At 41.4% G+C, this 26,057-nt stretch overlaps 1 pseudogene; it reads left to right on the top strand.

Annotated features, from left to right (window-relative positions):
- The first annotated feature begins 4,305 nt into the window (after positions 1 to 4,305).
- On the top strand, positions 4,306 to 4,838 carry LOC127679956 (interferon alpha-6-like; annotated as a pseudogene).
- The last annotated feature ends 21,219 nt before the right edge of the window (positions 4,839 to 26,057 follow it).

Below are 26,057 nucleotides of genomic sequence, written 5' to 3'. Positions count from 1 at the left end.
TTTCCCCTTCCCCTTTTCCCCTTCCCCTTTTTCCCCCTTCCCTTTTTCCCCCTTCCCTTTCTCCCCCTTCCCTTTTCCCCCTTCCCTTTTCCCCCTTCCCTTTTCCCCCTTCCCCTTTTTCCCCTCTTCCCTTTTCCCCTTTCCCTTTTCCCCTTTCCCTTTTCCCCTTCCCTTTTCCCCCTTCCCTTTTTCCCCCTTCCCTTTTCCCCCTTCCCTTTTCCCCTTCCCTTTTCCCCCTTCCCTTTTCCCCTTCCCTTTTTCCCCCTTCCCTTTTCCCCCTTTCCTTTTCCCCTTCCCTTTTTCCCCTTCCCTTTTCCCCTTCCCTTTTTCCCCCTTCCCTTTTCCCCTTCCCTTTCCCCTTCTCCCTTCCCTCTTCCCCTTCCCTTTCCCTTCCTTTCCTTTCCTTATTTTCTCTTCTCTTTTTGTTTCCCCCCCTGACCTTCTCTTGTCCTCACAGGGACTCACACATCCCAGGTTCCTCTTGAAGATGCTGTAAACCTGAGGCTGGGCATTCAGCTCCCCCCTCCTCATGCCTAACAAAAACTTAATGCATAAAATATACATAAGAAGGAAACATTTGATTATCAAAGGCACCTGTTGAATCACAAAATTACAGAGTTATGGACTACCAATTGGGCGAATGGTTCTAGAATTAATCTCAAAGGCCCTGGGTAAAGACAAAGATTTAAATTTTCATTATAGACATGGTCATAAGGGCAGGAAGTAGAGTCATTTATGAGCTGGTATTACCAATATGCTGAAAATGTATTTTTATCCCGAGTAGAAGGGACCCAGAGTTTTAAGTTTGCACTGATTCATACATGTTAAATGTATACATGTGTAATATTTACAAATAACAACTTTGGAAAGTGTTCAGACAACAGGCAAAAAAGCAAGAACAGAAGCTGAGGGATCCTTGCAACTTCTCACAAAAGGTTTCTCTTACAGATGGAAGCAAAGCACACAGTAGTCTACAGAGAAAGGCAAGGCAATAAGGAACATGTGGCTGTAATGCACACTGATTAAGCCAGACCAGGCAACATCAGAACAAACAGTGGAGGGCGTAAGACTTCATTGTACAGATACACCATGAAATACATTAAGCCTCCATATATACTGCAACTCTAAAATATTATTGAGTCTACTAATGAAGACTCTATAATATTTTAATGATAGTAAGAAAACTCCTTCATGGAATCCGGTAAAAAAAAAAATACCACAGAGGATGGCAATTCTAGTAAATCTTGTGCCTTCATGACAGCAACAATTTGCAATGTCCCTAGAAGAAAAGAGGAATCAATCACTCAGGTGAAGCAGAAAGAAGCCACCAGTTGCTCCTCCCAGGTACTCAAGCAGGTCCTTCACCATAAAAGTAACCGGGACTCGCCATAGGAAATTGCTGTCTCAGAGGTTTAATACAGAATAAATTCACCCTTCCTAGCTCTTTATGATGTCTGGCTCGCTGGATTACTGGGAGCTCATGCTCAAACTCCTCTCAGAGCTGACTGATTCAAGCTGGCTCCTCTAGGCTTCTGACTGAGGATCTCTCCTTGGAAAAAGTGCCTCTAAATACTACTGAAATACACTTCAGTCAACTCAACTCCACTGCATTGCCTGAGGTCGACTATACTGTGCTCACTCAACTGCCCTCGAACACCTGAAACACTCCAAGCTGCTCTGAAATCCTCTCCTCCTAGTCCTCTTCTCAGGAGACTTGGGTGTTTACTAATTCTAAGCCATTAGCTAAAATCTTTCTCTGGTAAGTCTCATGGTCTGACACACAAAAAGAAGTACCTTAAAGGCTTCCACAATCTACGTTTACCCAAGTCCTGTGTACTACCAGTGTCTGTAATCCAGCCACAGGGACTACAAGACTTTTTGGTTACATCCTTCAGATGACACAGAATTATAAGAGTCATTGGCTGTGATTTCTTGCCAGAGCATATATGTTATGGATTGAAACTCCTTTCCATCTTCCACTTTTCTGCTTAAGCTCTCTGGAGCTCAAATACTCAGAGGAAGCCTACATTGGAGCACAGCCAGTCAGAAGCCAACCCTTCCCTGATAAGACTAAAAGCAGCCAAAACTCCAGGCTCAACGAGGAGTCAGCCTTGCACTACTGACAACACCCCTGCAGGCTAGAAAGACAATCAGTACATCTTATCCTGCTTACTGCCTCTGTGTTCCCGACTGGAGCGTGATGCTGAGCTGCAGCACAGCCAGCTCACTAGACAGGGCCACATCTCCGAGCCTGGGCCGAGCCCACGGGGAGACCCTGCGCTTATTAGGATACTTGAAAAGTGTGCCTCCTCACCAGTGCCTGGGGAACAGAACCTAGTTCCTAAGTCCCTGGAAGAAGGGAGTTCTCACCAAGTGAAGCAGAGAGAAGCTCTCTACTGCTCTGCCCTGATGCTCGTGCGGGGCTGCCTCCTCTTTGGCACAGAGGACAGCAGAGCTGTCTGGACAGAGAAGGTGCTCAGGCACCTCCTCACTAGTCTGGTGAGGGCCCTGCCAGGGCCACAGGGAGTGAGCAGAGCATGATCAGTCCTGTCTACCAACATCTGCCAGGGTCACATTTACCTACATCCTAGGAAGCTTCCGATGTCTGAAGGAAAAGGGACACAGCCCTTGCTCCTGGGATGTTGTAAAAGCAGACATGACACTGGCCTTTTCTTCAATTCCCAGTGCCCCGGTACAGTAGATCCAGGGGGAGCAGAAGCTCCCTGCAGTCAGGAGTCTCTGTGATAGGAAAGCACACTCCCTAACTCAACTCAAAGCAGACAGGCAGATTCCAGATGCAGCACCAGATGGAAGGGCTCTCAGTCGAAATAGAAGGCAGGATTACATGATGTTTCTTATGGTTGGTCCTGTTTCTTTTGTTTTGTTTTGTAACATCTTCTCATCATATTTCTATCACAGTCAGCAGGCCACACCAGCTGAAGCAGCAGAGAATCTCATCAGGGCTGAACAGAAACTCCTGGAGCCTGAAGCATGATGGGAAAAGTTTGAGGCCACTGAGCTAAAGACATTTGGTTGCTGAAAACATCTAACACCACTTGGGAGCATCTGCCCTCCTCTGATTATTCAGTTACTGGGGAGGGGGGGGGACGAAGCTGCTGCAAAGAAGAAGACAACATTTGCATTCAGAATGGGAGAGAAAACGTGTGTTTACTTACAGAGGGAGGGTAGATGTCACAAGGAGCAGAGACAGGCACACTGCACTGAAGCACTGTGGGGCTGAGTTAGAGGCCATCTACCAGAAGATGCCCTTTTGGTGTGGGTGAGGTTTGAGCAAATGAAACAGGGAGGAGAAGGAACCAACCCAGGAGGAGCGCCATCTTCCTGCCTGAGGTCCAACTTGGCACTGGTCAGCAGAGCTCCTGAGAGGAGAGAGCCAAGACTGTCCTGTCCCCTCTCGGAAACTCTCTTCCCGCTGGGGACCAGCTCTCCTCTTTGCCAACTCCACTTCCTTTTTCTCCTCTCCTACCCTGAGAGCTGGAAGGGTCTGGAAACCCAAACACACCCAGATGCACAGAAAATCAAACTCGAGGAGAGGAGAGGAGAGGAGAGGAGGGGAGGGGAGGGGAGGGGAGGGGAGGGGAGGGGAGGGGAGGGGAGGGGAGGGGAGGGGAGGGGAGGGGAGGAGAGGAGAGGAGAGGAGAGGAGAGGAGAGGAGAGGGGAGGATGAGAGGAGTGGAGAGGGGAGGGGAGGGGAGGGGAGTGGAGGGGAGGAGAGGGGAGGAGAGGGGAGGAGAGGGGAGGAGGAGAGGAGAGGAGAGAGGAGGAGAGGAGAGGAGAGAGGAGGAGAGGAGAGGGGAGGGGAGGGGAAGGGAGGGGAAGGGAGGGGAGGAAAGAGGAAACCAAAGGAAAATGAATCAAACAAAACTGCTTCTCTCTGGGCTGTGGAGCTTTCACGGTTTCCCCAAAATATGTCCTCTAGCTAACACGTTCCGTCTGGGTTAAATGGGTTAAATTTTCAGGCCTCCATGGATCGGCCGAATTCCTACAGTCCCTACAGTCCAGTAGGAGAAGGGGGCCGAGAGAGGGGCAGGGGACCCTCAATCCCCGTCCGGAGTTGCTTGAGGACTGGCCGAATGGCCTCCGCTGGCGTCGGCTCTGCTCCGGGGGCGCGCTTTCTCTGCTGCTCCCAGACTCAGAAGGAGCCTTGCCAGTGCAGCACAGTCAGCCAGAGCCTGAGAGCTCAGAGTGAACTATTAAAGCAGCACAAACTCCAGGCTCAATGGGAAGGCGGCCTTGCTCTCGCGCGCCCCCTGCGGGCGACATCCGCAATCGTTCCGCTTCAGCATGCTGCCTGGACATCTATTCCTGGTGGGAGGGGCGATGCTGAGCCTCAGCACAGCCAGCTCACTTGATTGGGTAAACCTTGGAGCCTGAGCCTGCAGCACCAAGAAACTGTGAGCTTCTTGGCAGAGTTGAAAACCATGCAGGCTCACCAGTGCCTGCGGGACAGAACCAATTTCCGATGTCCCTGGAAGAAAGGACCTCTCATCACTCAGGTGAAGCTGCAAGAAGCCACCAGATGCTACTCCCAGGTGCTCAGGCAGGTCCTCCACCTCTTTGGCACAGAGGCCAGCAGAGCTGCCTGGCCAGAGAGGGCACTTGATCAGTTCCTAACTAGCCTGTGGAGTGAGCTGGGAGTGCTGGAGAGAGCAAGAGAGCAGGGCCAGTCCTGTCCACTGCGTTTCGCCCTGGCCATCCGCATCTACTTCCTTGGGTTCTTCCGCTATCTGAAGGGAAAGGCACACAGCCCTTGTTCCTGGGAGATGGTCAGAGTACAACTGCAAGTGGACCTCTCAGCATTCCCACTGTCTGCGTGAAGGAGCCCCAAGAAGAGGAGAAGCTCCCTGCAGGAATGTCTGCTCTCCTCCCTTTCTGGATTCAAAGCAGACACATGGATTGGGATTGGGATTGGGATTGGGATTAGGCACCAGGTGAAACGGGTCTGCATCGAAAAAGAACACGGAGTCTTTATGTCTTCCCTGGCTGTACCCCCAAGAATTATATCGGACACCATACCCAGTGAATGTTTGAAAGCAAAGCTATGTGTGTGTATTTCAGTGTGTCTCTGAATAAATGGGTGATTTCAGGTTTTCTTCACAGGTTTCAATTGCAGACGGGAGATTTGCAGGGGTGTTGGAAATTGTGCATTTTTGCAGCCATGGTCTTTCGGGCTGGAGTGTGTTGTAGCCATTATTTTGTGGTCACACGTTCTAGCTGCTCCCTTCTGTAAGCTGGGAACTCAAGACTCTCAGTCTGGAGCCAGAAGGCTGCCTAGGCTTCGCTCCTTGAGAGGGCCCTAGGAAAGGATGTGAGCCCCTGCATGCATGGGGCATGGCTCTCCTGCAACTCTAGAAAGTAAGGATTGGATCTTCTGGGTCTCTGTGCCTTCCCCCATGCTGCTCCAACTGTGTGCCTGCTGTTGGGAACACACTTGGCCCTCTCTGATGGAATAGGAATACTCAGACATAAATAAAGGACCAAGGGAGTCAATTTGTAAGCCTTTTATGAAGCTAAAATCATATAGAAATATAATTAAAGTTACAAGCTATTAAAAACAAGTAGAAACTTTTAAAGGAGTATATCATAAAAATACGGTAATATGCCTAATCATGCAGGGTAAATAGGGATCTGAAGTTGATCACAGAGAGCTGTGTTCATCTCTGCAGACAGCTGTGGAAATTGCTCGGAGTTGGTCCCATTGAGTGTTGTTCATAAGCAGCCCAGCCCAGGTAGCAGGATGTTTGACAGGAAGCAGCAGACACTGGAAGGTTGGTTCTCTCTACACGATGTTGTTAATACTGCGAGGGAAGGGAGAAAGTTGGACTCAGGAAGGGAAAGATGATGTAAGGTGATGTTCCCATCCCTTAATTCTACAGCAGAGCTCTCCTTGCGAAGGTTCAGTAATTTGCATCTGTCAAGCGCTCCCCACTGTTTATTTCCTCAAACCTTGGGTTCCTGTGAACCTTTGTGCTATCATACGCATGTGTTCACACCACCAATCCTGTGTACTTGAGTTAAGGCATTAACTTTCCCATAATTAAGTTTTCTTAATGAACAAGTGAATGTCAAAGCCCTGGATATACAGCGTTCTTTGAGAATACAGGAGGTGGACTGTATTATTGCATTCTTAGCCATGTAACTCTCTGTTCAACCACCAAACTAAGAATGATTCAATACAAAGAGATAGCCTCCCTTCTGGGGATCCATCCTGCTGTCTGGCTCAACAGAGCTGCCATGAGCAAGACTAGAAAATACTTTCCAAGTAGCATCATGGACTCCATCGTCTACACATGCAGAACTAAAATGTCTTAATGTTAGAATAATAATATATATTAGCTAGTGTATATCTAAGACTGAAAGGGAATGATTACTCTGTGTTTTCTGTCCAAATAACAAGAATTATTCAGTCCCACAACAATCCTTCTCTCGACTTACCATCTATATCATCCCTTAGATTTTAAGGGAAAAAAAAACTCACAAAACAACAGCAACAATACAGTAGAGGCATCTTATGATGAAAAGGCCAAATGTCTTTATACCCCCATGTTTACATTCATGAAAATTTGTTTTTCTATTTTATCTTGATATAATCTGACACAGCACCCAACTGTAACATCTTAACTAATGATTCTCATTTTATTGTTTGTGACAAGCTATCAGAAACAACCTTGAATCCAATGATACAAAGCCAGCTATGACCAACATGACCAAATGTGGTCACATCTTGGAAGGAAGAAAAGAACCATGAACTCTTCCTTACACCAAGACATGCACTTTGGAAATGATTCACAATCACCACAGTTACCTGAAATGGGAATGTGGCCAGACTGGAAGGTACAGCCTTCCTTTATTATACTCAAAGTCAAGTCCAGAAGAGTGACCTTGGATCATCTGAGTACTCTGAATTATTAGTCCCAAACTCACCGAATTTACTCTTTAACTAAAAGAGTTTTGTCTAGGAAGGATAAATCTATTTTTTATATGATACATAACCACAACTATTTACAGCTTGCTGGACCCTTGCAACATCCAACTTGGCATATTTATTCTAGAATTTTACTCTAAAATTGTATATGAATATCCCAGCAATAGTGCTATTCAATGAATATAGGATGTATCACTGCATATGTTGTAAGGTAGGAATAATAATATATTAGATAAACTCTTGAAAGTGTTAATTTATACATTAATATAAATTAATGCTCCTCTGTGGTGGCCTGAGTGGGGGCTTCAGGAACAACCAGCTTGAATCCCCCCACATCCCTTGCCAGTTGAGTCCACTTAGGCACAGGAAGCTGAGTTGGGTCCCTCTGGAGCACAGCCAGCATGAATGAGTTGTGCTGGGTCCCCTGACCTCTATTATCTGGCTCTGGGCCTGCTCGGCCATTCCTCAGAGATTTTTGAGACCCCAAGAATGTCTTGGTAACATCTCCCACTGTTCTTTTGCTAATCAATTCCACCTTGGGCTTGGTAGCGTAGGTATGCTGTGTATTGTCCCCTGACCTCCGTTGTCTGGTTCACAGGCTCCCAGCCGTCCTGAGGAGCCCTGCTGGCATCAGGATCATCCAGCCAACACCAGAAAACACCATATGGCTAAGCACATCATGGGAGCAAGTTAAAAAGAGCCAGGGCAATATGGCACCACCGGAGCCCAGCTATGCCGCTACAGCAAGCCCTGGATATCCTAACCCAGCCAAAGCACTAAAGATCACCTTAAATCCTCACTTGTACAGGTGATAGAGGCCTTTAAAGAGGAAATGAATGAATCCCTAAGAAATACAGGACAATACGATTAAACAGGTGAAGGACATGAATAAAACTGTCTAAGAACTGAAAATGGAAATAGAATCAATACAGAAAATAAAAACAGAGGCAACCCTGGAAATGGAAAACCTAGGAAAGAGATCAGGAACTGTAGACACAGCATCGCCAACAGAATACAAGAGATAGAAGAGAGAATCTCAAGTGTAGAAAATAAAATAGAAAAAAATAATATATTTGTCAAAGACAATGTTAAATTTAAAAAGTTCATGACATGAAGCATCCAGGAATTTTGGAATAGTATGAAAAGACCAAGCCTAAGAATAATAGGACTAGACGAAGGAGAAGATTCACAGCTCGAAGGTCCAGAAAAATATCTTCAACGAAATCTTAGAATAAAATTTCCCTAACCTAAAAAAAGAAATGCATATAAATGTACAAGAAGCTTATAGAACACCAAATAGACTGGATCAGGAAAGAAATTCCTCCTGCCACATGATAATCAAAACACTAAAGAATATTGAAAGTTGCAAGGGGAAAAAGACAAAGTAACATCTAAAAACAGACATATCAATCACCATAGATGAAGAAGCCAAGAAATTCCATGACAAAACCAAATTTAAACAATATTATTTCACCAATAAAGCCCTCCAGAGGATCTCTAGCCAAATAAGGCTAAATAGAAGAAATGATAATTTCACACCAGCAAAGCCAAAAGGCACTCTCTTTCTGCCCCTCCTCCCTTACACACACACACACACACACACACACACACACACAAAACCACCACCAACATCAAAATAACAGGAATTAACAATCATTGGTTAGTAATATCTTCCAAAAATCAATGGACTCAATTATTTAATAAAAAGAGAGGGGATAACCAAATGGATATGAAAAACAGAATCCATTATTCTGCTGCAAACAAGAAACATACCTCAGTAAAAAATAGATATTACCTCAGAGTAAATGGCTAAAAAATGATATTGCAAGCAAACAGACCCAAGAAACAAGCAGTAGTAACCAAATTTAATGTAAAAAAGACAGGGGAGGACACTTCAAATTTATCAAAGGAAAAAATCCACCAAAAGGATGCTTCAATTCTGAACATCTATGCTCCAAATGCAACGGCACCCACAATTGTAAAAGTAACTTTACCAAGGATTAAATCATAGTTCAAAACACACATAACAGTGAGAGACTTCAATACTCCATACTCACCAATGGACAGGTGACTGAGACAGAAATAAGATAGAAATAGTGAAACCAATAGTCATTATGACTCAAATGAGCCTAACAGATATATAAAGAACATTTCACCCAAACACAAAAGAATATTCATTGTTCTGAGCAGCTCATGGAACCTTCCCCAAAATTGACCATAGAACTCATGAAAAGGAAGCCTCAACAGATACAAGGAGACTGAATACCTAAATCGGATCATAGGATTCAGATGGATCAGATCAAACCTGGGACTTTAACGAGAACAGAAACAGAAAGCTTGTAAACTCATGGAAACTGAAGAACTCTCTATTCAATGACCACTGTGTTAAAGAAGAAGTAAAGAAAGAAACTAAAGACTTTATAGAATTCAATGAAAAAGAAGGCAAAACATATCAAACTTATGGGACATATCAAGCCATCATGAGAGAAAAGTTCATTGCATTAAAGGCCTTCATAAGGTAACTATGAAGAGAGGTTTCATATTAGAACCTTTACAGTACACCTGAAAGCTCTACAACCAAAGGAAGCAAATTAACCCAAGAGGAATCGACTGCAGGAAATAATCAAACTCAGGGTTAAAAAAAACATCAGTAAATTAAAAACAAAGAGAATAGTTTAAAGAATCAATGACACAAAAAGCTGGTTCTTTGAGAAAACCAATAAGACAAGCAAACTATTAGCTAAACTGACAAAAAAGCTGAGAGACAATATCCAAACCAACAGAATCAGAAATGAAAAGAGGGACACAAAAGAAAGTGGGGGAATCTAAAGAATCATTCATTATTATTTCAAAAGCCTGTACATCACAAAATTGGAATATCTCAAGAAAATGGATTATTTTCTTGATAGATTCAACTTATAAAAGTTAAATCAATATTAGATAAACCATTTAAACAACCATCTAAATCTCTAGGAAGTAAAGTCAGCCATTAAAACTCTTGCAATTGGCACCAGGGAGCCTGGAAAACTCCACAGCCTTCTGTGCATAGCCTGCCAGCAGAGAGTGATCCCCCAGCAGTGCTTTCACTTGTGAGCTCAGAGGTGAGATCTCCACCTTCTCTCTGGAGGGCAAGAGCTAGGAGCACACAGGGCATAAGATCAGTGGAGCAGCTGGGACAGAAGTCTCCCTCTGCCCTTTGCACCAGGGAGCCTGGAAACTGTACAGCCTTCTGTGCATAGTCAGGCAGGAGAGAGTGATCTCCCAGCAGTGCTTTCACTTCTGAGCTCAGAAGAGTAAGGACACAGGCTTACAGACCCACAGGAGGAATACACTCCAGCCAGAGACAACAATACCAACTAGCACCAGAGATAACCAGATGGTGAAAGGCAAGCACAAGAACCCTAATAACAGAAACCAAGGCCACATGGCAACATCAGAACCAAGTTCTCCCACCACAGCAAGTCCTGGATACCCCAACACACCGGAAAAGCTAGAGTTGGATTTAAAATTGAATCTCATGATGCTGATAGAGCGCTTCAAGAAACACTTAAACAACTCCCTTAAATACAGGAGAAAAAAAAAAAGAAATACAGGAGAACATCAATCAACAAGTAAAACTCCTTAAAGAGGAAACACAAAAATCCCTTGAAGAAAAACAGGAGATCATGGGTTGACAGGCAGAAGCCTTTAAAGAAGAAACACAAAAATCCCTTAAAGAATTACAGGAAAACACAAACAATCAAGTGAAGGAACTGAACAAAACCATTCAGGATTTAAATGTGGAAGTAGAAACAATGAAGAAATCACAAAGTGAGCCATCTATGGAGATAGAAAACCTTGGAAAGAATTCAGGAGTCATAGATGCAAGCATCAACAACAGAATACAAGAGATAGAAGAAAGAACCTCAGGTGCTGAAGATGCCATAGAAAATTGACTCAACAGTCAAAAAAAAATGCAAAATGCATAAAGCTGGTAACCCCAAACATCCAGGAACTCCAGGACACAATGAGAAGACCAAGCCTAAGAGTTATAGGTATAGATGAGAGAGGGAAGATTTCCAACTTAAAGGGCCAGTAAATATCTTCAACAAAATTATAGAAGCAAAGCTTCCCTAACCTAGAGAAAGTGATGCCCTGAACATACAAGAAGCCTCCAGAACTCCAAACAGACTGGACCAGAACAGAACCTCCTCCCAGCACATAATAATCAAAACACAAAATTCACTAAACAAAGAAAGAATATTAAAAGCAGTAAGGGAAAAAGGGCAAGTAACTTATAAAGGCAGACCTATCAGAATTACACCAGATTTCTCACCAGAGACGATGAAAGCTAGAAGATCCTGGGCAGACCTCATACCGACCCTAAAGGAACACAAATGCCAGCCCAGGCTACTATACCAGCAAAGCTCTCAATCATCACAGATGGACAAAATGAGATATTCCATGACAAAAACAAATTTACACAATATCTCTCCACAAATCCAGCCCCACTAAGGATAATTGATGGGAAATGCCAACACAAGGAGAGAAACTATACCCTAGAGAAAGCAAGAAAGTAATCTTCCAACAAACCCAAAAGAAGATACTCACACAAACATAAAAATAACATTAAAAGTAACAGGAAGCTAGGAGTGGGTGGGAGGACAGGGGGAGAGAAGGGGGCTTACAGGACTTTTTGGGAGTGGGGGAGGCTAGAAAAGGGGAAATCATTTGAAATGTAAATAAAAAATATACCGAATAAAAAAAATTAAAAAAAAAAGTAACAGGAAGCAACAATCACTATTCCCTAATATCTCTTAACAACAATGGACTCAACTCCCTAATAAAAAGACATAATCTAACAGAAATATTTCTCATGTAAATCTTCAGTTTTATCAGAAAATGTTTGTAATTCCCCTGTTAATTAATTAATTTTTTATGACTACCATTTTATCTGCATTATTTTTCATGATAATTTTCAATTTTAATGTTTTTTTATATATTTTGTCTATTTTATCAGAAATGGTTTCAATGTAAATCTTTGATTTTATCACAAATGTTTCTAATTTCACCTTCAATTAATTTAGAGTTTCTGTATCTACCATTTTATATGTAAAAATTTCCATGAAATAGTCAATTTTAACACGTTTGTCTATATATTTCTTGAATTTTACCAGAAATGTTTTCCATGTAAATCTTCAATTTTATCTGAAAATGTTTATAATTTCACTTTCAATCAACTTAGAATTATCATTATGCCTATCATTTTCTCTGTATAATTTACATGATAATATTTAATTTTAACATGTTTTTCTATATATTTCTTCAATTTTATGAGAAATATTTTCCATGTAAATCTTCAAGTTTATCAGAAAATGTTTATAATTCCACTTTCAAACAACTTAGGAATACTTTTATGCCTACCATTATTATATCTATGTAAAATTTTCTGTGATAATCTTCAATTCAGATGTAGAAATGTTTTTCTACATTTCTCTACAATTTTATGAGAAATATTTTCCATGTAAATCTTTAATTCTGTCAAAAAATGTTTCTATTTTATATTTCAATTAATTTAGCAATGTTTTTCTGTGTACAACTTTACTCTTTAATTTTCCATGAAAATTGCCAATTTTAACATGTTTTTCTATGTATCTCTTCTATTTTAGCTGAAATATTTTCCATGTAAATCTTTAATTTTATCATAAAGTGTTTTTACTTGCCTTTTCAATAAAAAACACTAGACTTTCAAAGTAGAGCTAATGCCACTACTCCTCAAACTATTCCACAAAAGAGAAACAGAAAGAACATTGCCAAATTCATTCTATGAGGCTACAGTCACACTCATAGCTAAAACAAAAAGTCAACAAAGAAAGAGAATTTCAGACCAATTTCTCTCATGTACATTGATGCAAGAATAATCAGTAAAATAGTCTCAAACCAAATCCAAGAATACACTAAGAACACCATCTACCCTGATCTAATAGGCTTCCTCCCAGGGTTTCAGGGATATTTTAATATATAAAAATCCAATAGCATAATTCACCATATAAACAAAGTGAAAGAAAAAAACCTACATGATCTTTTTATTAGATTCTAAAACAGCCCTTGACAAAATCCAATACCCATTCATGTTAAAAACCTTGAAGAGATCAAGGATACAAGACATACAGCTAAACACAATAAAGATAATAATACAGCAAGTCAATAGGCAACATCAAATTAAATGGAGAGAAACTTAAAGTCTTTAAACTAAAATAAGAGACAAAGCCAGGCAGTCCATTCTCTCCATACCTTTTCAGTGTAGCACTTGAAGTTCTAGCTAGGTCAATGAGACAACTGGAGGGTATCAAGGGAATTCAAATTGGAAGAGAAGTCAAAGTATCAATAGGTACAGAGGATATTACAGCATATTTAAGTGTCTCTAAAAATTCTACCAGAGAATGCCTACAGCTGATAAATGTTTTCAGCAAAGTGGCAAGATACAACATTAACTAAAAAATAAACAGTAGTCATCTTTTATAAAAACAAATTGATTGAGGAAGACACCAGAGAAACACACTCTTTACAAGAGCCACAAAAAATAAAAAATACCTTAAGGTAACTCTAACCAAGCAATTGAAAGACATATATGACAAGAACTTCAAGTCTCTGAAGAAATAATTTGAAGATATCAGAAGATGGAAAGATCCTCCATGCTCATAGACCCCCTAGAATTAAGATAACAAAAATGGTCATCTTAGTAAAAGCAGTCTACATATTCAATGCAATTCCCATAAATATTCCAATAACATTCTTTACAGACATTGAAATAACAATTAGCAACTTCATATGAAAATACAAAAAACCAAGGATACCTAAACCAATTCTGTACAATAAAATATTTCCTGGGGGTATCACCATCCCTGATTTCAAGCTGAACTGAAGAGCAATTGAGATTAAAAACTCCACGATATTTTGTATAGAAATAGGCAGGTTGATCAAAAGAGTCAAATCAAAGTCCCTGAAATAAACCCACAGTTATTGACATTTAATTTTTGACAAAGAAGCCAAAACCATACAATGGAACAAAGGAAAAAACATTCAGCAGGTATTGTTGTCTAACTTGATGTCTGCATGTAGAACATTCAAATAGATCCATGTTTATTGCCCTGCACAAAACTCAAGTCCAGGTGGATCAAAGACCTCAACATAAAATTGGATACACTATACCTAATAAAGTGAGAATAGCTTTGGATACATTGGTAGATGAGACAGTTTCCTGAACAGAATACCAGGCACTACAATCAACATTTCATAAATATACACATAGATATAGATTAGATATAGGTATAGGTATAGGTATAGGTATAGGTATAGGTATAGGTATAGATATAGATATTGAATTCAGGAAATTAGACAGCAATCAATAACCCAAGGAAAAAAATGGAGTACAGAGATAAACAGTGGTATCTTGAATGACCAAGAAACACTTAAAGAAATGATTGATATCCTTCATCCTCAGGAATATACAAATCAAAACAACTCTGAGATTCCATCTTATACCCATTAGAATGGCTCAGATCCAAAACTCAAGCGACTACACATGATGTGATGCAAGGGGAACACTCCTCCATTTCTAGTGGGAGAACAAACTCATATAACTACTCTGGATATCAATTTGACAGTTTCTCAGAAAAGTAAGAATAGTTCTACCTAAATATCCAGCTGTACCACTCCTGGGCATATACTGAAAAGATGCTCTACCATCACACACAGACATTTGCTAACCTGTATCCCTAGCAGTTTCACTTGTTACAGTTAGAACCTGGAAACAACCCAGATGCCCTTTAACCAAAGAATGGAAAAAAATGTGGTTCATTACCATAATGGAATACTACTCCGTTATTAAAAGCAAGGACATCTTAAAATTTGCAGGCAAATGGATGGAACTAGAAAATATCATGCTCAGGGAGGCAACCCAGACTCAAAAGGACATGCATGACATACACTCACTTATAAGTGGATACTAGGTATAAAGTACAGGATACCCACACTACAATCCACAGACCCAAAGAAGCCATGAAACAAGGTGGACCCAAGAGAGGACAGTTCAGTCTCATTCAGAAGGGGAAATCAAATTGTGATTGGTAGTGGATGAAGGGAGGGATAAGTGTGGGAAAGAGGGCATGGAGAGCAAATGGAAACTGGAAGTAGATTGGAGGGCATGATGTGGGGTGTGCATCTCTAGGAGGTGCCAGGGATCTGGGATGGGGGAGGCTCCAGGAAGTCTATGAGGGTGACTCTGGCTGAGATTCCTAGCTTTGGGGCATACAGAGCCTGACGTGGCCATCTACTAGCCATGCAGGACTCCTAGTGGAGGGATAAGAACACCAACCTACCCACGAATCCTTTGACCTAAAATTTGTCCTGTCTACAAATAGTTTGGGGACAAAGACGTCACAGAGATCGATGGAATAGCCAACCAATGAATGGCTCATCTTGCGAACCATCCCATGGGCAAGAGCTAATCTCTGACACTCTTAATGACACTCTGCTAAACTTGCAGACAGGAGCTTAACATAAATGTCCTCTGAGAAGCTCCACCCAGCAGCTGACTGAAATAGATGCAGAGACTCACAGCCAAATATTAGACCCAGCTCAAGATCTTTGGAAGAATTGGGGGATGGACTGAGGGACCTGGAGGGGATATGGACTCTATATAAAGACTAACAAAGTCAATTAACCTGGACTCTTGGGGGCTCCCAGAGCCTGAACCACCAACCAAAGAGCATAAAAGTGCTGGATCTAGCCCCCCCTGCACAGATGTGCAGCTTGATCTTCATAGAGATGCACCAACATCTGGAGTGAGGACTTACCCTGACTCTGTGCCTACCTGTGGCTCTCTCCTGGGCTGTCCTGTCTGACCTCAGTGGATGAAAATATACTTAATCCTGCAGTGACTGGAGGTACCAGAATGGGTTGGTTCCTGTCAAGGGACTTCCTCTTTCCATGAAGAAAAGGAGAGTGAAGGAAGGGGCTCTGTGAGCCAGGGATCAGGGAACTAGAAGGAGCTTGGATTAAGATTGGAATATAAAGTGAATAAATAAATTAGTGGAAAAAATAAAAGAAAGAAAATGCCCCGTGGATGGATCTTATGGAATAATTTTCTCAATTGAAATTCCCACCTTTCACATAACCGTAGATCATGTCACAAGTTGACAAAATGAGACAACACACTTCTGTGTTTCTACAATTAAGTTTGAAATGACAGAAAAAACTGACAGTATCAAGGTGGCTAGGAGCCTAAAGAGGCTGATAACAGAGATTCAAGGGCAAAGCAAGGTCCTAGATCTTACCAGAGGTCTTCACAGGTGACAAAGCCACTGTCTGTTCTTCCAGAGATTTACTAATGTTGTTCTGACCATTGGCTAAAATCTCTCTGCTTCCAACTACCAAAGGTCCCTGCAGTTGGACCAAGGACCTGGGGCCTATGAACAGAGGAGAAATAAGGATTATTTATTTCCTTAATAAAGGAAACTTTGCAGTGGTTAAATACCCCTTTCCTAGGCTGACCATCTGTCAGAGTTGAGAACACCCATTTCTCCTGAAGACTCTGCTATGTCCAAGGTCTCCTTCCTGTCTTTTCCAACTCTCAGTGCCTCAAGTACCTCATATCTAGAGGAACCCCTGGAAAGGTAGAGTTGTGGTTTCCAACTGAATAGCACCACAGATCTTTGGGACCTTTCTACCTTGAAGTGGAAAGAGCTTTTTGACAGTTACCTATCTCCTTCCTTCAAGTCTTTTCAGACCTGTACTGGGTGTTATTGTATCTGGCCTGGTGAGGTTTCTCCACTCTCACCTTTCAGCCTCACCTCCCACTCTTTACTCTTGATGCCATTTATATACTCTTTGTCCCGATTAGCCCCACTCCACTAATGTACAGTCCTAATGGCACTTCGTGACATGACTTATGTATTTGCCTTCCACTCCCAGGACCTTAGTCTTGGCTATTCTAATATCAAATTGACACAAGCTAAAGCCATCTGAGAAGAGGGCACCTCAGTGGAGAAATTGCTTCTACAAGACCAGGATGGAGGCAAGCTTACAGGACATTTTCTTAATTAGTGATTACTGTGAGAGCACTCAGACTATTGTGTGCAGGGAGCCATCCATAGACTTGTAATGCTGCATCCTATAAGAAAGTGGGCTGTATAAGTCATTATGGAGCAAGGCAGTAAGCAGGAGTCCTCTATAGCCTCCGCATCAATCCTGTCCCCCAAGTTCCTTCACTGTTTGAGTTCATGAATTGGCTTCTCTCAACCATCTGTGATTCAGGATATGTAAGTCAAATAAACCTTCTCCTTCCCAGGTTTCTCTGGTGTTTAATCACAGCAATAGTAACCCTAAGTAATAAAACCTCCATGGGGGACTTTGCTTGCTCTGACAGTGCCTTTGGATGCCACATTCCTTCCCACCTTGGGATTTGTACTCAGACCACAGTTCTATCTCTCTAACACTGTCCTTCCAAACCTCAACCCATCCCCATCAGCCTAACCCCCCCTCCCGCCCCCCCCCCCCCCACGGCATCCACTCTTATTTTCCCAGCATCTCCTGACAACTGTACACGGTTTTGAACTAGCAGTTCTTTATCCTGGTGAACTGGAAGCTCAGAATGTCAATGTCTGCTTCTGTTTCTCTGGGCACTTCCCCTCACTCCCTCCAACGCTTTCCATGTTCCTGAAGCCCCTGGGTGTGCTGTACTCACTGGGCAACACGGGACGCTCTTAATTAGTAGTAGCGCCTCCTCCATTTCTTCCTCTTTTTCCTTCTTATGGATACATACTCATCATCCTCTGATGATGTTGGTGGAGCTACAAACAGTGTATCGGCCACTAGCAATAGAATACAAATAAATTCAAAATTGTAAAAGAAAAATGAAATAGGTTCAAAATAGTAAATGAGTTGTGTTACAAAGTTCTGGGACCCTATTGGTTATATCTTTTCTTTCTTCCTTCCTTCCTTCCTTCCTTCCTTCCTTTCCTTCCTTCCTTCCTTTCCTTCCTTCCTTCCTTCCTTCCTTCCTTCCTTCCTTCCTTCCTTCCTTCCTTCCTTCCTTTCTTTCTTTCTTTCTTTCTTTTTTTGTTTTTTGTTTTGTTTTGTTTTGTTTTGTTTTTGGAGACAGAGTTTCTCCAACAGCTCTGGCTGTCCTGGAACTCATTCTGCAGACCAGGCTGGCCTGGAACCCAGAAATCTGCCTGCCTCTGCCTCCCAAGTTCTGGAACTAACGGCATGTGCCAACACCATCCGGGCATTGGGTATTTCTAGCAAGGATCAAATTGACCGTACTAGGTAAGTGCCTTCAAAGACATAGCCTATTTTTTTTATATCAGTACTATCTGGGAAAAAGTTCTATTGGTTGTTAATTCGTTGGTTGCAACTTTTGGATGTTCCCTTTGGGTTTCCTCCTCCTTCATCAGAAACAAAGCTTTGCTTACTGTCTGTGCAGTGCTCAACATCCCTGTGTCCACTCTCTTCAGCTCCCCTGCTTTCCTCAGTGGCACAAAAACAACCCTTCCCCACTGTTCCACATGGGAAGGCATGAAGCAGATGGCCTGGTAAGATTCAACTATTTCTTACTGGGCATGTCTCTAAGGAATGTCCCATTTTATACACTTCCCTCTCAGTCTTTGGCTGTCCCATGAACTTTGCATGGGACTCAAGTGAGGCCAAAATACAAGGGAAGGGGACAACTGAATAAACTGAGACACAAAATGGGAATGAATTCAGGGAACCACATATTAGATCTTGAGGTCACATCAGGTGGGCAGTACAACCCATTTAGCAGGATCAGTAACCAGGTAGAGGGTTTTATGGATTACTGGACACAAAGTGCAGAGTCACCAGAGGAAATAGGGAAGAGGCTCAAATATATCCATTCCTCCTTCCTTTTCCCTACTGACACTTTCCCCATATGACAGCATAGACTGAGAATGCAGGTACCTACCAGGCTCAACAGTACTTGATACTTTTCTGAGTTCCCACTGCTGTATTTCTATAGCATCTGCAAGAAAATTAACAGAGTGGCTCACTCACTTCTGCGTACAGAAGATCTAGCCATGTTGGTTCACACCAGATTAGCCTCAACTTTCCACTGGCTCCTTGACTCCTCCTGCTACAGAAGGTGCTGCAGCAAGGCCAGACCACTCACTCTGCCATCCACCTATAGAGTGGTGGCTGACCCTTTATAGAGAGACTTAACAGGCAAGAGAGGACCAGGGAGGTGCTGTGATAAATCCTGAAGGACCAGCCAGAAGAGGATTTCCTTCTTCTGCATTATTGGGCTCACACTTCATGACCTTTGTACTCAGGTTCGTATCAGTGACTATAGAGTTGTATTCCACTGATACTTCTTTCACAAACCAGCAGTCAGAAGTGAATGCCAGATGTCAAACAAGCAATGCACAAGGAGATCTACTAATTACAATCAAAGGCTTGGTGCTTTGACATTGACAGAGGCAGGGAGAATGCTTTTATTTTTAAGTTTATTTCAGCTGTATTGCCTGCATATGAGTGCCTGTGTACCACACACATGCAGTGCCAATCAAGACCAGAGGAGGGCATCAGAGACCCTGGAACTGGAGTTAGAGATGTCTGTGAGCAGCAATATGGGGTGCTGAGATTAGAATCTCAGTCCTCTGGTAGAGCAGTCAGTGTTCTTGATTAAAAAGCCATTTCCCCAACTCGCCTGGGTCATCTTTAATTGCCAGTGGGGTTTGTTGTGCTTTGCTTCTATGTTTTACCATTATGGCTGGAAGGAGAATCAAACAAATCTGTATCTCATTGATGGCTTTCCCACTGACTCAGCCTGCCAAGCAGAATGTCCAACCCGACTTCTTCTTGAGCCCTACCCTTTCCTGTTGCTCTCCACAGGGCATGCTGTTACTTACCAGGAAAATCCTCTTTACTATCAAGATCTTGTTGTTGTTCTTCAATATCTGTGTCTCCCACTTGGGCTGTATCTGCAACAACAACAACAACAACAACAACAACAACAACAACAACAACAAATCAGAATAGAGTGTGCCACATGAAGCCACACTGGCTTGAATGAAATTAACTCCAGGTCTTCTTGGGATTCTCCACGGAGCCTCTACGGCAGGATCATTTTCTCTCATTTAACCTTCAGCCCTTCTTCCCAACAGGAACCTGGAGTGAGGTTTCTCAGAAATGAAACACTGAGGTATTTCATCAACAAAGGAAGGATATGAGATACTTACAGCTCCCTACCAGGGTGGATGCCATCTGCAATTGTAAAAGAGAAAGCATTGTCAGGATTGGCCCACATCGTATATGTCACCACCATCTGGCTTTCTCTGGAGGATTTAGGGAACAACAGACATATGCCCTATGGTGCTGCAAATGGCACAGGTCAAGATGGAAGGCGTCTTTCCCACAGTGGACTTCCCAGCCCATTTAGATTGCAGGCACACCATCCTTAATAGAGCAGGGAAAGTCATTTTTGAGGGAACTGCCTCTATGGTTCACTTGTAATGAACATGGTAATATCAATAACACCATAGATATGGAGACCCACTGGTAAAAACAAATAAACAATTCTTTGAATTCCACAGAATTCAAAAAGTAACACTAAATGGAACACAAATTACACGTGTATTTCTCTAGAAGACAAACAAATGCATTCTTACAGTATGTTTCGATTCTGGGACATGGACACCTCCTGGGAAATCTAGGATAAAACAGAGTATCTGTAAGGTTGTTAAAAACTAGGAATTATAAAATACTCAGGGAACATTCTCCATGTGTACATGAGTATATGGAGATAGATTGGACTGCTTTGGACCCATTCTCTGGTGTAGAAGGTTGTTCAAGAAAGGCGGAAAACCAGAACAAAATGATGCCTAGAATCCTTGTTCATTAACAAAAAATTTAAACAATAGAAAATAAATCCACCAGATCCAAACTTCTCGTTATCTGTAGGTATAAGTTTTCAGAACTCATTAGTTGGTGTTTTAAAACCAACTAATGTCCAAACAGGACACACACACACACACACACACACACACACACACACACACATACACACACACACAGACACACACACACATGAATGGTCTTCAGAAGACATAACTTTGAGAGAGAACAAGGTTGGGGGCATGGGAATGGTCAGAAAATAAAAGTAAAATTATACGATTTAATTTAACAAAATGAGCAGTTTTAAAGCTCACTATGTGTAATTGTTAACACTAGATTTGTGTCACCAACAGGTGTCTTTCAGAATTGCACAGGACTGTTCAACTAAATCTTTCCTGAGTGACTGGCACGCAAGTTGGAAAAATCTTATTTCTCCCAGTGCTATTTTCAAGTGTACTTCATTAATTTTCTTTTGGCATTTCAGGTCAGCTTCTAAGACATGAGTCTAAAACCTACTGGTAGAGCCACCTTCATGATTGCTTTTAACTGCAAATGACTGTGTAAAATGATCAGCTACAGCAGGGAGACTTTGAACTTTTCACATGAATGCCTTCAAGCATCCATGGCTACACCTTAGTTTACATAAGTAGATAACTGGACAACAGATGCAACTCATCATGGAGGGGCAGTATCTCTGAACTGCAGTGCTGCACTCTCCGCCCTGATGCTAATGTCTCCAGATTTTTCTTAAATGAATTTAAGGCTCAACCAAGGAAGCTTTGCATGTCATGAATGGATTCATGCTTTCACTTTGCTTCAGGATACAATTTTTTGAGAGCCAGGGATTCTTAGGTTGCTTTTTGAAGAAAGGATGATAAAAATATTCAGCCACAAATGCCATGGAGACCAATGAGATAATAAACTACAAATTTCAAATAAAGTCTGCATGGGAATAAGTACTGTGTCCCATAAACCACAACACTGCACAGAGTCATATACACTCAAAATACAAGACATTGAAGTGCACAATCCCAGCATTCTTCATGTAAACAGCCTCACAGAAATCTGTGCAGAAACTTGACTATAAAAGGAGATCTAGAAGAATTTAAAAAAGAAAACAGAAAAAATAAAAAACATGTTGACTTGCCTCCAGAAACAAGTTGGTTGGCCGAACAAAGACAAACCAGTAAGAGATGCCATACCTATCTTAGCATTTACATTTGTTCTCAGTAAGGAGTTAAACAATACTTACAGCTTTTGTATTCTTCCCAGGACCCCTGCAATTACAGAAACAAAGACATTATGAGGGCATCTCCATGTGACTTGTAGGCACATGTCTTTATTTTTTCTTGGTACTAAAAAGGCATGGTACTGCCAACATTAATAGATGGCAAAAAGATAAGACATATCTGTGACAACCCTAAATTTTTTCATGAATGATGCATCAACTGCAAGGTAGTTAGTTCAAGGAAGAACATCGTTTCCAAAAGGGATGGGTACTTCCCTGTGCCATTCACAAAAGCTTTTTCCTTATAAGACTCTCATTGTTAAGGGGCTGTTCTACCATTCCAGAAAACAGAGCATAGAATGCATAACTATGCTACCATATTTGAGAGCAAAACTCAAATGAAATAGGAAAATCAGAGAGCAACGTTTCTATTTTGGCCAAAGAAAAGTCACCTTACCTCATCATGAGGTTGGAACTCTTCTTCTCTACAAAATATCTGCTTAATGTCTGGGACATTCTCAGTACCTAGCAAGACAGAGTGACTGTTAATCACTGTTGCAGTGGACCAAGACTTATTTAGAGAGCATTGCTTAATTTGTACAACAAGATGTCTGTGCTCTAAGGTTAGGTTAAGTGGCTATGGGAGCATCCTCAGAGAAAGCACCGAGTCAATGAGGAGCAAGGAAGAGAAGGAAAATGGAACACTTGCACTATGCTGATAGCAAAAGATGACAGCAAGATAGTCTATGTTTCAAGTCTTTTACTCATTCATATCAATCACTTGAAGACCAGAGAGTTGATCTTCTAAGACCAAGAAACTATATGAGTTAAACTTATGCTAGGTTGCATCTGGTACGAATACTCAAAAATAATCTCTCAAGGACCAGATAATCCAGTGTGCCCAATGGAATACGGTTTATAGAGTGGCAGCAGTGAACATGAGAAAATAAAGTCTATGAAAATTTCTCCCCTCTGCAGTAGATCTGGGTACCCCAGGATCCTGGAAACCAAGTGAGGCTCACAGCAACCCAGAAAGTGATTATTCAAGTACAATCATCTATGTAGCATTTAACCTCCAGTGATGTCATGCTCCACTCCCCATTTCAGTGCATAGACTACAAAGGGACAGTCATATATCAGAGAAAGGACAACCTTAGAGATTGTTGTGTTGGACCGGGACAGAGGCAGGGTTACTTAGTAGGTTTTCTCTGGAGGAGTCATTAATTTTTGAGTAGACAAATAGATCTACATAATTTCTGTCCTTGAATGAGAAAAGAATTTTTTTAAGAAATCTGCTGCTGAAAGCATGGACTGACCGTGTTTTCTGGTGGCTTCCTCAGTGGCAAACATTGCATAGAATTAAATCACAATGAAATGAATATTGTGGAGATGATCTACACACTTCCCACATTCTTTTGACAATCTAAAACCCGCACTCGTGGAAGACAATGTATACACTCACATACATACGCATACACAAACACAAACAGAAACACACACACACACACACACACACAGAGTTATGAGTACAACCAAGACATGAAGCGTTGTGTCTTTCCCATTGACACTGAAGCTCTTTTCAGATAAGAATGTAGAACTTCCTATCTGAAAAGAGTCCCAGAACAAAGACTAGGATAACTGTTGGTTCTAGATGAAACTAGAAAACTTATTCCAATCATTAATTCACTATTAAACAGAACACCCTGGACACACTGCATGAAAGAGAATAATTACTCTAAACAATCCATTAAGAAAGTCACTAGAAAAGTAAGATTTAAAACAACAAATAATTTCAAAGTATACAAAAAACCATTCATTTTACTGCAATGTCTGGTTTACAAAAACCATAAGATATATTTGAAAACAGAAAATATGGCCATATGCAGAAATATGCAAATACAACTCCATTTTTAAATTGATAGCTTTAAAAGGACATTATCATAACACCCATCCTATATTAGTGTAAAACTTAACATTTGGGTGTTTAATTTGGAGAACCTGTAAAGTCTAGGGCCATAGAAAGAGAGAATTAATTGCTAGAAAGATGTTTAAGGGGGCTGGTGATATGGAGGGGTAATGGGAAGGGAGGTCTGAGTAGGAGAGGAATGGTTGGGTAGGACAGAGGAGGGACAGCACGAAGGATACATGAAAAAGCTACATCAAAAATTATATGTTTCAATGTGCACTCAAATGTTCATACAAAAGAGTATACTTCTGAGTTACTCTTTTCAGGGAATAGATTATCTCAGAAGCCATGGTGTGCCATATAAGCAACCAAGTAAGTGCTAGGAGCTGGAGAGATGGCTCAGCGGATACAAACAATTGTTGCTTTTGCAGGGAAACTGGTTTTAATTCCAAAAATCTAGATGGTAGCTCATATTCATCTGCAACTTTAGATCTGGCCTGTCCTCTGACCTCTTGGTCAGGTGCACCAGGCACTCGCAAAGTGCATACAGATAAACATATGTAGGCAAAGGATTTATACCCAAAAGAAAAATAAGGCTAAATATTTTTGAGGCCCTGTGTCTGCGACCATGTGTGTAACCATGCCTTTGTGTGAGAACCTGCTGTGCCCATTTTCATGGAGGCCACAAGAGAGCACCCACTATTTTGCGATACTGTTCACTTCTCTGATTTCTTCCCTTCAGCAGGGTCTCTCACTGAAGCACAAGGTAGGCTGGCAGACATTAAGTCAGAGCTGTGTTCTCGTCCCTACCACAGATCGTGCTATGGTTATAAGCACACACATACATGTCTGGTCTTTCTATGTGTGTCCTATTGATTCAGACTCAGGTCCTATCGCTTGCATGTCAAATGTTCTTTCAAGACATTATCTGCATACAGCATGATGATGTCATATATTTCTAATGTCAAATAGCACATATCCAGGGTGTAAATAGAAAAATATTTTGATTTTTAATATTCTGCATGCATTTTATGGAATTATAAAATGAATCATTATCCATTTTATTTCTTTATAATAAACATTTTTCTGGATCCTATAGTATTTCCAGGACATGCAGTATACTTTTGAGTTCTATGGATTAGTTCTTTTCTTTTCTTTCTATTTTTTTTTTAAAGAAGAGATCTCCGAAATTCATTGTGAGGCAAAAAATAAAAGGCAGAGAACAGTGTATCGATGCCATGTCCCTTCGTGAGCTCCTTTGTGTAAAAACATGGTGTGTGAGACTCCATACCTTTATTTTCTTGTATACACTGTAAAAGTGTAGAATAACACATCACAAATCTTGATAATAGTGGCTAATGCTACTGCAATCCAGACAAAAAGGATTTTAAGTATATTTTCACATTTTAGAGTTGTTACTTCTACTGATGAGAGATCCATTAGCAGTTTTCACTGATTAAATATACACTAAATCTGCTCACAGTTTTATAAAGGTACACAAGATAATCCACTACTACAGATAGCTGAAGCAAATCCTCAGATTTTACAGTACCTCTTTTTCTTGTTTGTAGTATTTCTTTGGAAGTACTTTCAAGAACTGGAGATTCCTCCAGACCCTGGGAGGGACCTGGGTCCTTCTTAGCCTGGGAGTGACCTGGGTCCTTCCTACAAAATCTTTCCAAGAGGGACGAAACTGGGAATACATTCACAATGGGAGAGTTATGTTAGCTTTATGGCATCAACACAGAAAATTAATCATGGTTGTGTGTTTGTAAAAAATGATCTTATTTCCTATTTCCAGTTAGTAGTCAGAGTCAGGATGGTGTTTCAGGAAGGTCACCGCATTTTGTGATTAATCATTACACAGACACCTTAGGCAATGTATACATTTGTGTGCTTATGACAAGACATCAGGAGCAGCAGGACTTGAGCCTGTTAGATGAGCAGGTACCAGATGGGAGCCACATCCTTCTGAGAAACACATGAATACAATGTTTTTCATACAATTCCTCTTTTCTCCATGCTTTCTCTCAAACAATATAAGTTTCTGAAGGACTTTGAGACTTTCAGGTTTAAAAGGTAAC

The sequence above is a fragment of the Apodemus sylvaticus genome, chromosome 3 (assembly GCF_947179515.1).
Source record: "Apodemus sylvaticus chromosome 3, mApoSyl1.1, whole genome shotgun sequence".
Lineage (NCBI taxonomy): Eukaryota > Metazoa > Chordata > Mammalia > Rodentia > Muridae > Apodemus > Apodemus sylvaticus.
This window is presented reverse-complemented; position numbering and strand designations above follow the sequence as displayed.